This window comes from Mesoplodon mirus (assembly GCF_964341445.2).
Source record: "Mesoplodon mirus genome assembly, contig: HAP1_SCAFFOLD_709, whole genome shotgun sequence".
Classification (NCBI taxonomy): Eukaryota; Metazoa; Chordata; class Mammalia; order Artiodactyla; family Ziphiidae; genus Mesoplodon; species Mesoplodon mirus.
In genome coordinates, this window is record NW_028295324.1 from 102,733 (window position 1) to 113,623 (window position 10,891).

At 39.0% G+C, this 10,891-nt stretch overlaps 1 long non-coding RNA gene across 1 annotated transcript; it reads left to right on the forward strand.

Moving 5' to 3' along the window:
• The first annotated feature begins 9,572 nt into the window (after window positions 1-9,572).
• Window positions 9,573-10,530, forward strand: LOC309797550. Its single transcript, XR_014292699.1, has 4 exons — window positions 9,573-9,701; window positions 9,822-9,866; window positions 10,021-10,268; window positions 10,407-10,530. It is a non-coding gene; the product is annotated as an uncharacterized lncRNA (long non-coding RNA).
• Window positions 10,531-10,891: the final 361 nt, after the last annotated feature.

The window sequence follows — 10,891 nt, forward strand, 5'->3', positions numbered from 1 at the left end:
ACCCGAACAACTGCATCTGAGCGTTAAACAATTATTTCCCATTAAGATTGTTCAAGATTTTCGCACATTGTGTTCAACACGAGTGTTCACATAAATTCCACTCATATTGATTAGAATTGACGGAACGCTGGATGAATGGCAGTGATGAAGACCAGGCATGGTTTGGAAAAGAATTCGGTACAATAAATTACACCCATACGACAACAAACCTCGTTGAATTATAGCAAAAGCACAACATAACATTTGTGTAGGTTTCATTAAACACTCTTGATTCAATTGAGACAAAAGTGGTCATGAAAACTAGCCATTGCCAACGTATACGGGTTGTTTACTCAAACGCCCTCAATGCGATATATCACAAATGGCTACTAAAAATACAATTCCTAGAACCGAGTTTCTCTTAACCTCTGCATTGATTGATATCTATATACCTTTTCTTGAGCACACACGAGGTTGATAAAACAATATTTATTATATGATCGATAACGTTTTGGCGGTTCGCCTTCTTCATAGGCTGAAAAGGTCCAGGTCACAGCTCTCAGCCCAGCACCTACGCTAACAGGGAAAAGACTAACACTTACAGAGAAAAGACTCAAATCTAAATTTCAATCGCATACGGAACAGCTTTCTTAAATCCTCACCGTTCTTCGTGTGTTTTCTTCGTATTTTCCTTACTAATAAATAAGGGATTTTTTCGACTGGGTCGGTGAGGTTAGCGGAACGTCGGATACATAGTGAAAAATGCAGAGAACAGGCAGTTTCGAGCCCTTCTTTTTGATTCCATGATTCTTTTTGGCTTAACATGGCTTCGAAAACTTCGGCGTAACCAGGGTGAAATCTTGTGAGCGCGCTTTATAAGGGATGATGCAAGGAGTAACAAGGATTACGATAGCGTGATAGGTATTCTGAAGAATACACCTATTTCAGTTGGTAAAAAATCAGAAAAGCAGTTGTGTAAGATCTGCTCGTCGAAATTAAGGTAGGCCAGATATGTAACGGCACCGGCTAAACGGGAGCCGTTATTGGCTGTGTTCCTCGTGATATCAGTTGCACAAGAGAAAGACCACTAACCCGAGGGTTAGAAATCTCACGTAGAGAAGCCAAGAAGAGAAATTACGATGTTCTTCGAGTCTCTAGAGCGAGCAGCTTCCACCAGTATTCTCTTTTTACAGGTAGAAGTAACAACTCCACCGTAATCTGTTCGGATCACATAACAATGATCAACGGAGGGTGATACAGGTGAATCGATGTAAAAATAAATGTAAACTTACAAACAAAATTTAAGAGTGCATTATCTAACAATGTGAGTTGACGGGCAGTAAAACGACGATGTCAGGAAGATTAGAAGAACACAAATGAGAAGCAGAGACATTTTAAAGACCACTGTTGATAGCCATCGCGAGAAGGTTTAGCTGCGATTTCGCAGAAGTGCAACGATGTGTTGTACGCTGTATTGAAGAGTTGGCTTCATTTTCAATTCAGCTAGGAGCCATGGGTAGAGTAACATAGTTTTTAAACTTTATACTCAATCATGCTTAAGTTCTTACCAAATCATCAACTAAGAACAAAATCCTATAATAGTCTTATGTAGAATAATTGCATGTTTCCAGTAGTTATTCGCTCAACGGTTACAGGAAAGCCTTCCTTTCGACACCAACAACTTTTCAACAACGCCTAGGAAAAGTAATATAAGGTCGTCTAAACAATTTTTTGCTAGCTCAAACGCAAGAATTAAATTGCAAAGTACTGCAAAGGTGCTTTTTTTCTACAACCTTTCAATTTTCTTTTTTTCAATCTTAATGGCGTATTACCGTAGAAGCGACGGTTTCTAAAATCATGTCAAAATTTTTAGAAATCACCTTACAGTTCATGGGGAGCATGTAGCGCAGTGGTTAGGGATACTCTGCAATTTATACTCGGACGGATCGGAGGTTCGGTCCTTCGTCTTGGGCTTACTAAGCTATTAGTACCTTAGGAGTCGGCGAATTAGTAGATCAGACTTGTCTGGGAGGACAGAAATACTGACTTGATACAACGATAGGCCACTGCAAGTCAATCACTTCTATAATACTTGATGAAGTCGAAAAGTATGGCGCGTCCCTCAAGGATTGATCAACTCGAACAACTTTATCCTTTATGCTTTATTACAGTTCTTTACCTGCAACACAACCAATCTGCCTCATTTAACGGTAGTTCACGAGAGAAGGGAATATGATCAATATACCTATGGATCGCAGATCCCTATACTACTATAATAGTAATCTCGTTAATCCTGAGATAACTCAAGGAAGTACCAATAAATTCTTATGTTCCTCTTCGCGTATCGCAGCTATTTAATAATGAAGGATATGCGAAGACACGAATAATATCAGAATCCTAGTGTCGTGCCCTCTTCATTTCTTTCCTATATTTTTGGCCACCATGCAGCCATGGGTACTTCATAAAGCTAAATTAACCACAAAATATTAGAGGGATGAATAGTAATTGAATGCCACAAATTCAACGCACTTTATTCAACCATACTGAAAAGATATCGCCATGTGAAACAACAAAGGAATAACTTCTACTTCAATAGTTTGAATATGCAGGAGTCTTTTTGATGGATCAATTATGAGTAATGAATTGTCGGCAAGTCGGCTAATATCTGCTGGGAATGCCAATAGACAACATGGACCTTACCCCAAATCCTCCATGCCTAACAATAGCTGTCGGCATGGTTGGATTCCATACGAGACTGGTGTCGTGACCGTCTCCACCCATCCAAAGCTCAAGGTCAATAACTAGCCCAGAAGTAGCAAATGTATGGCTAATGAGTGGTCAACGGATCTCGTCTGTTTTGCTTCGCTTTTCCAATTCTTCCTAAACTCTCATTGTTAGTCAATGTTTGTAGGACTCTTCTGTTCTTCATAATGGCTAGTGAATCCATTTCAAGACGTTAATGTAGTCGCCAGTACAACTAACTAGTTACAATGGTTCTCTCTGTTGAACACATTACTGAATTATTTCATGTATGCACATTGTTGATGAGAATCCAGTTCTAAGCCAGTTCTCATCAACACACTGGCTCGTCTTTTCACACGCTACCTTTCAGAATGCAAGGTTCCAAATCAATGGAAGACCAGCAAAACCATGTTGTTGTACAAAAAAGGAGACCTCAACGACATTGGAAATTATCGCCCAATTTGCCTGCTGTCCGTCGTCTATAAACTATCTACTCGAGTCATCCTTAATAGGATTGACAGAACATTGGACGAGGTACAGCCATGCGAGCAAGCAGGGTATCGAAAAAGATTCAGCACGATAGGCTACATCCACACAATAACGAGGCTCACTGAAGTATCACAAGAGTACAAAAGACCGCTTTGTCTCACTTTAATCGACTTGAAAAAGGCCTTTGACTCCTTTGAGACAGAAGCGGTGACAGAAGCTCTGGAAAAGCAGGGCGTCGCTACTCAGTACATCAAGATCCTTCGTGAGCTGTATAAGGATTTCACAACTATCATATCAACATTCTACAACGAAATTAAAATTAACGTAACGAGAGGGGTTCGACAAGGCGACACAATATCGCCAAGACTTTTTACAACAACCCTAGAAGACATTATGCGAAAATTGGAATGGGACAATGAAGGAGTAAAATTGATGGTCGGGAACTACACCATCTTCGCTCTGCTGATAATATCGTCTTTATAACATCAAGCATCAGTCAGGCGGAACGAATGCTTGCCGCCTTTGACAGAGTATGTGGAAGTATTGGTCTTCGGCTAAACCTGACGAAAACGATGTTCGTGAGGAACGGATTGGTGTCGAATGCCCCATTTACGCTCAACGGAACGAATATCTCCGAATGCTGTAGTTATGTGTATATAGGTCGAGAAGTCAACGTGATGAATTACCTAGTCCCAGAGCTGAGCAGGAGGAAAAGAGCGGCATGGGGAGCTTTTAAGAGCATCGATGATGTAGTGAAGAGGATGAAGAACACGCGACTCCGTGCCCACCTTTCTGACTCGACGATTCTTCTTGCGTTAACGTACACATCAGAAACCTGGCCACTACGTAAGCAGGATGAAAGAACACTCAGCGTTACTGAACGCGCAGTCGAAAGGGCGATAGTAGGAGTGTCCCGTCTAACGCAAAGTGAGAGAGGGAATATGGAACTCGGACTACGTCAGCGATCGAAGATTAGAGACGCCGTTCTTTAAGCCAGAATGTCAAAAACAAGGTGGACCGGGCACGTGATGCGACTCAATGACAACCGATGAACAAGAGCCATCACCGATTGGATTCCTCGGGATGTCAAGCGCACAACAGGAAAACCACCGACCCGATGGTGAGAGTTCTTCACAAAAACTCTTAAGGAATGGTATGATACTCAATGCGTCCCTAGAGCGAGCAGAACACATTGGGCCACTCTTGCATGCGACACTGACGGATGGAGACAATACTGGCGCCCGCTCGATACACGCGAAGATCAACGGGAATCGAGGTAATCTACGTAATGTGCACTGTTAACCTTATCTTTTCTGTTCTCCACATCGCAAAACGTTGACGTTGGTGCAACTAGGTAATTATATTGCTTCTCTCTGTTGAACATATTACTGAGTGTCTCATTCTATGTACATTCATGATCTCATTCTTTCGTGATTATTTTTTGTGTACCATGTATATAAAGGTTTAATTACCCATGTTTGAGGCAGGGCCGTAAAGACAACAAAATCAAAAAAGCTTCCATGGCGACTGACGAGCAAATCAGTAATTCAAGAGCTATCCTATCATCAAATGGAGCAGAAAGGCACCAAAAACTAAAACAATAAACTAGTCGGTGTGTCACTTAACACTACCACTCAATCACCAATTCAATTTGCTGCAATTTGCTTCGGATGAAAAGAGACGGTTACGATACTGACCTCGCGTGGAATCCAACCATGTTGACAGCTGTTGTTAGGCTTAGAGGAGGATATGGGGTAAGGTCGACGTTGTCTATTGGCATTCCTTGCAGATATTAGTCGACTTGCCAACAAAATCGTTGTTAGCTTTACAGTAATATTGTGGATGTAGTGTGCGCGAAAAGTGCAACTTCCTATTCAACCAGCTGTCACAAAATTTTATCAAAATCATCAGCTGATTTAGGACATAAAAAGTATTTATCAAAGTTTGGCCTCACCCGCACGCTATGTAATATTTTTTGCTGCTTAACTCACAAGCATATTTGAAACTCGCTCTGCGCCAATACGAAAATTATATATTCATCACTGAGAACTGATAGGACACAACATTTCTTCGAATAGAATTATATTTTATCAAATGAGCAGATAGCAAAACATCTCGGCTCAGACTATACTTGAGGTAATTCTTTTGCCTCTGAAGGCTTGAAGATCATTTCATATAAATGTTTTTGAAGAAATATCCCTTATGACCACTGAGAGCTTTCCTTAGGAGCTTCGAAAGGAGACTCATTCATGAATTCGGAAACAAGCTACATAAATGTTTGGAACGAAAAGAAACACTAGTAAGAATTAGCAAAAACTAGACTACAACTACAATCATAATACCTTTAAAAAAGGACGAAACTAAGAATCCTTAAATTAATGTGAATAACAAATCCTGCCTTTTTGAAGACAAGCGTGACATGAATCAATGCAATAGATGCAAAAGTAAATGTGACCTTGATTTGTCCACTTCAATGAGAATGATTTTATTATACAACACTAAAAAGTCAGTGCACAAAGCACTTCATTGCAAAGGCACATGAATCAATAAACTGGAGTTTCATCCTAATAAGATCAGTTAACATCGTTATTTTACGTTTACAGTTTCAATGTGCATCCCTTAAAAATCATATCGTCACTGGGAAACATATTTATATCGAATATAGCTACCCATAAGAAATAAGGAACTCGTAAGTAAAAATATCACCTCGTCAACTAAGCGAATAACTACCGTCCTTCTCTGTTAGCTTGAACGAATCTAACTTTCATAAAAGCAAAGCAGTCTTAAAACATTTTACATTTAGATTACATATTGCGTTACTCACAGATAAAAATAAAAGCCGATCTTCTTGTCAGCTGCCTGTACGACCTGATGACCGTAAACAAGAAAGGTCTTTTTCTTCTTCTCATTAGGACCTAAATTTTCACTTATGAAGAGCATTTGAAGACGTAATGTACTATACAATAACATAATTTTAAAATATAAATAAATAGATACATATATGTACATATATATTGCAGAAATAAAAGAAAAGCGCAAAATATGGTGGAAAATTAATTTTTGGGAAAAAATGGATACTAGGCAGACCATTCCTCTACCTAAAAAAATATGATCTTTAAAATTTTTGGCATTAACAGAAATACAATGTTCTTTTCATAAGAACATATATTAGGATCTTTTAAAATTGTGAAAACACAAATGTCAAGCTTCGTTTTCTCAACGGCAAACTTCATACAGCTTGATCATCCTTGTAGCAGGAAAAAAATGATAAAGCTCTCAGCCTAAAATTATAAAAGACCATCTAAATTTAGAGAATCTAGAACATCTCTGCAAAAATCTCCAATCACAAACAAAATCGCTAAGAGATTGATGACGATATTTCTCCTTAGCTTACGCATGGTATCCTCGATGACGTGAGAGGCATTCTTTATTATACAAATTTCTTAAGGAATGATAAAAACAACTTTCAACCAGACTATTCAGTTAGATCTCGGTCTACATAAGGAAGGTTTGTGTACGATTCCATACAACTTTTTTACCCAACATTTAAAACAAAACAGTACATAATTCGAAATGTTAATAAAGTTGAACTTAAAGAGAGAATACATTATCAATTTTTACATACCTTCATGGCCCAAATAACTATTTCATACAATCGGTAAGGCAATACGGTTCGCTTGTGAGCCTTGGAATGCCTGCAGTACTTTTCTTTGAAAGTTGTTATAAGCTCATTCTGATGTTCATCAATCGCAGTAATAACATATTAGGTAAGTTAAGAGCAGAGAACGCTAAATTTAAAAGAAAGGCAAAAGTAATGAGACAACGAATGAATGAAAATTTCAAATCAATGAAAATTTCATAATGAAATGAAATATCCATTAGTTATTCTAAAGAACAAGAAAGAAGTGACTAAACATGCGGTTAGTACATTGACGACGACACCTAATTCCAGGTCTATTAGCAATTTTCTATTTCTCAAAACAGAGCATTATTTTATTGTCAATGGAAAACTTTAGAAATAGCTAACATGAGTGGATTATAGAAAAACCCTTTCTCTACTGCAGGATTTTTAAAGAATAAACAAAAGAATAAACAAAAACAACGATGACTATAAATCTGACATGTTCACAGGAGGAAAGAATGCTCTATTTTACAATTCTGCAGTTAAAATGCTCTATTCAATAAAATATAAGCAATTATTAAAGGATTCTTGAATTGTTCACCTATTGTAGTTCACTATTAGCTGCCGACCATTGAAACAGGAGGGAGAGTTCTAGGGACTTCTTTGTCCCTGGAGGATTCGACCGAAGCGCAGTGATGGTCAACCGTCATCACCCACCACTGCTGTTCTCTCTTGTGCCCAAGATCAAAGCGTAAGTTATTTTAAACAGTTATAAAAAATAAATCAAAATGAACCATAAAATATTTTGTAAGTGACAGCTATTTGGTTTAATTTCAGAACTCGCCCGAGACAAATGACCTGTGGGAGGACCGCCCAGATAGATGAACGAAGGTTTGTTTTAAACTTTTACAATTATTCTGCAAAGTTTCCAGGAAAAAATTAATTGAAATTAAATTAACTAATTAAAACCATCGTTTATCTCTCAACTAAAAACCGATCTGCCAACATGTCCCGTGCTATACTTGCTTATTAAAACTCATAAGCTGGTATCCACTGATGAATTGTGGTCAACAAATCCATTAACGTTTAAGGTTAGACCAATTATCAGTTGTGTAAACGGGCCAACGGACAGAATAACATGGTTTATAAACCTGATAGTCGTCCAGTTACTGAAACATTTGCTAACTCATCTCACGAACACCCGAATGTTTCTGGACCATCTACGTTACGAGCGTCCTAACAGCGCCTACGTCATGGAGTCATTCGATGTTCGATTATACGAACGTATCGAATGACTCCGCAATGCAAGCCGTTTTCGAACCTCTTTCTAAACACCAAAAAGAAATTAACATGTATGGCTTGTCGATTGAGCAGATCATGACCCTCTTAAAATAGTGTTTGAACTGGTCAATCTTTAGATGATCCGGTAAATATTGCCCACAAAAGAGAGGGTTGGCAATGGGACAGCGACTGGCACCTAGTCTCGCTATTGCGTCTATGTCTAAAATAGAAGCCCCGGTAATTAATCTTGGGCCGATACTCTACTGTAGATATATTGATGATTGTTTTGTCATCTTCTCCACACAAGAGGAGATGAACAAATATTTTGAATTGTTAAATGAACAGTCAGAGTACATTAAGTTCACCCGAGAGACACCTAAAGAGGGCTGGCTTCCATTTTTAAACTTTCAGGTTAGCTTACATCATAACAGCTATGCTACGAAGTGGTACCGTAAGCCAAGTAATAAAAACATACTAGTTCATTATCTCTCATCTCATCCTTCACACACAAAAAGAGCACTACAAGAGACATGTTTCGTACGGCCTCCGGTGTGTGTACGGGAGGAGAACAGAGAGAAGATTCACTCGACTTGGCACGGAAAATAGCCATTTCCAACGGTTACAATATCGTAGCTTCTCGGTATAAGTTTAGAGGAAAGGCGATGAGCTCTAACGATGGGTCTAGCGATAATAAAATTCCGTTGCAAATACCCTTCATTTCGAACGAATTAAGCATAGCTATAAAAAGATGCTTAAGAAGGGTGGGCTTAGAGAAATCAGTGGTAGTTATAGAAATAACACCGAATAATCTACGTCGCCAATTGATTCGAAACCGCTTGTACGACCGTCTATGTACAACGCATAAATGTACGATTTGCCCTCAGGTCAGAGACGGTGATTGCATGATCTCGGGTACAGTGTACCTGATTTCTTGCAAAATTTGCGGGGACGAATATATTGGCGAAACGGGAATACCTCTTTGTGTCCGCATAAAAGAACACCTAGATGGTTAATTTAAAAGCAAGGCGAACACTCCACTAGGCACGCATAGGACACAAGGACACAACGGACAGGATTTTGATGTTAAGGTTAATATTCTCGCGCAGAAAGCTAGCATGTCGGCGCGCAGGGTTCATGAGGCGTTTTGGACTAATTTCAAGAACCCAAACATGAACCGCAAGGAAGAGTGCCTCCTAATCACACGTGATCTCGCACAGTATATAAGACTGATCTTCTAGTCTGATAAAGGGGCACTCCGGAAGGAAGTATACCTCACTCCTCTTCCGCAGACACAACCAAACGGTTGGTCGGAGGCAGAGAAGTGGTGAGTATTTGACGTTGTTTATGTGGTTGGAACTTGGTTTTGAGTTTCTCTGTTTAAGTTGTTGGCGTGTTTGGCTTGGTAGATCGTTGTCAATCGACCTTTCCAGGCTCTGAAGAAGGCGATACGGCCGAAACGTCAGCCCAATAATAAAATTGCTTACAAACCTCGTGTTTGTTCAAAGAAGAAAAATTAAGAAGTATTCTGCAAAGCTTCTTATATTCGTCTTTTTGTAACTAAGCACTATCGCATTTGAAATACCTTATGGTAACCGTTTTTCATGTATACATACGTTAACTTTTATTACATTCAATGCTGGTAAAAACGTTAGCAACTTCGCCGTCACTGAAGAGTTTTACGCAGCCTGAAAATTGAACCGGATTTCAGGCAGGAACGTTTTGCGAAATCGAGAAGGAAACAAAAACAAAAGAGGTTGCGTTTATAGTTTGGTTTTTATAGTTTTTTAGAAGAATGGTGCTGTGCAGGTCCACACGATGATGTTTTCTCTAAATTTATCTTTCTGATACTGTTTTTCCTTTATTTTGAATAAATTCTGGTTTACTATGTTCGTAAAGCATTATTGTAGATTATTGGGTGACAAAGAAAATAGAAGACAGCGATAATCATGGGCGCGGTATGGCCTCTGAAAGAGCAAATTGATCAAAATTATGATGCCGATCTATGTTCTCACTTATTTAACACAACAAGAGTTCTTCCACCTCTATGCTGTGCAGGTGAAACATGGGCTAGCACTTCAGCCGTATTGAAGAAACCACGCATAACAAAGACTGCACTCGTGCGACGTCTTCGGAAGCTGAGCTGGGACACAGATGAGTAAGCGGGTTACGTTCTCAGGTTACTACCCAATTCGATATTTATGTGATTGATTTTAGGTTTTTTTTAGTTTATTTCGCAATGAATCTCCTTTATAAATTCGTGTGAGTTTTATTCCTCAACTATTGGTTTTTATAGGTATAGGTGGTTCAGTGTTGGAATGATCAGCGAACGATTAGTCCACTTCTTCTACAAACGCACTCATGATTTTAGTCAACGAATTCACGACACACGTATTATTTTTCCGTTGATTTTTCTTTGTGTTGTTGTTTGTTTATGAAAATGCAATGTGCTGTCAAGGAGTTCTTGATTGTACGTAGGAATAAAACCGTGAACATTTCTGGTATAGGTTGCACATTTGACAGAGTAGGCTGGTGCGTTAAAAAAATTGTGCGTTGTGAAATAAATGTTTTCACAGCCCTCGGATGGTCTTGAACTTTGAATTGTTCGCTTTTCAAGTTCTGGCATATTACCAGCTTTTACCAACTTTCCTTTTCTTTTTGCACATGTCAACTAGAGCCCTCTCCAGTAGGGCCACCTATACTGATTATTTGTGGACAGCTGTTTCTCTCTGTCGAAAAAATCGCCTGTCAGTCGTATCACTATCGTTTCAGTGACACTAT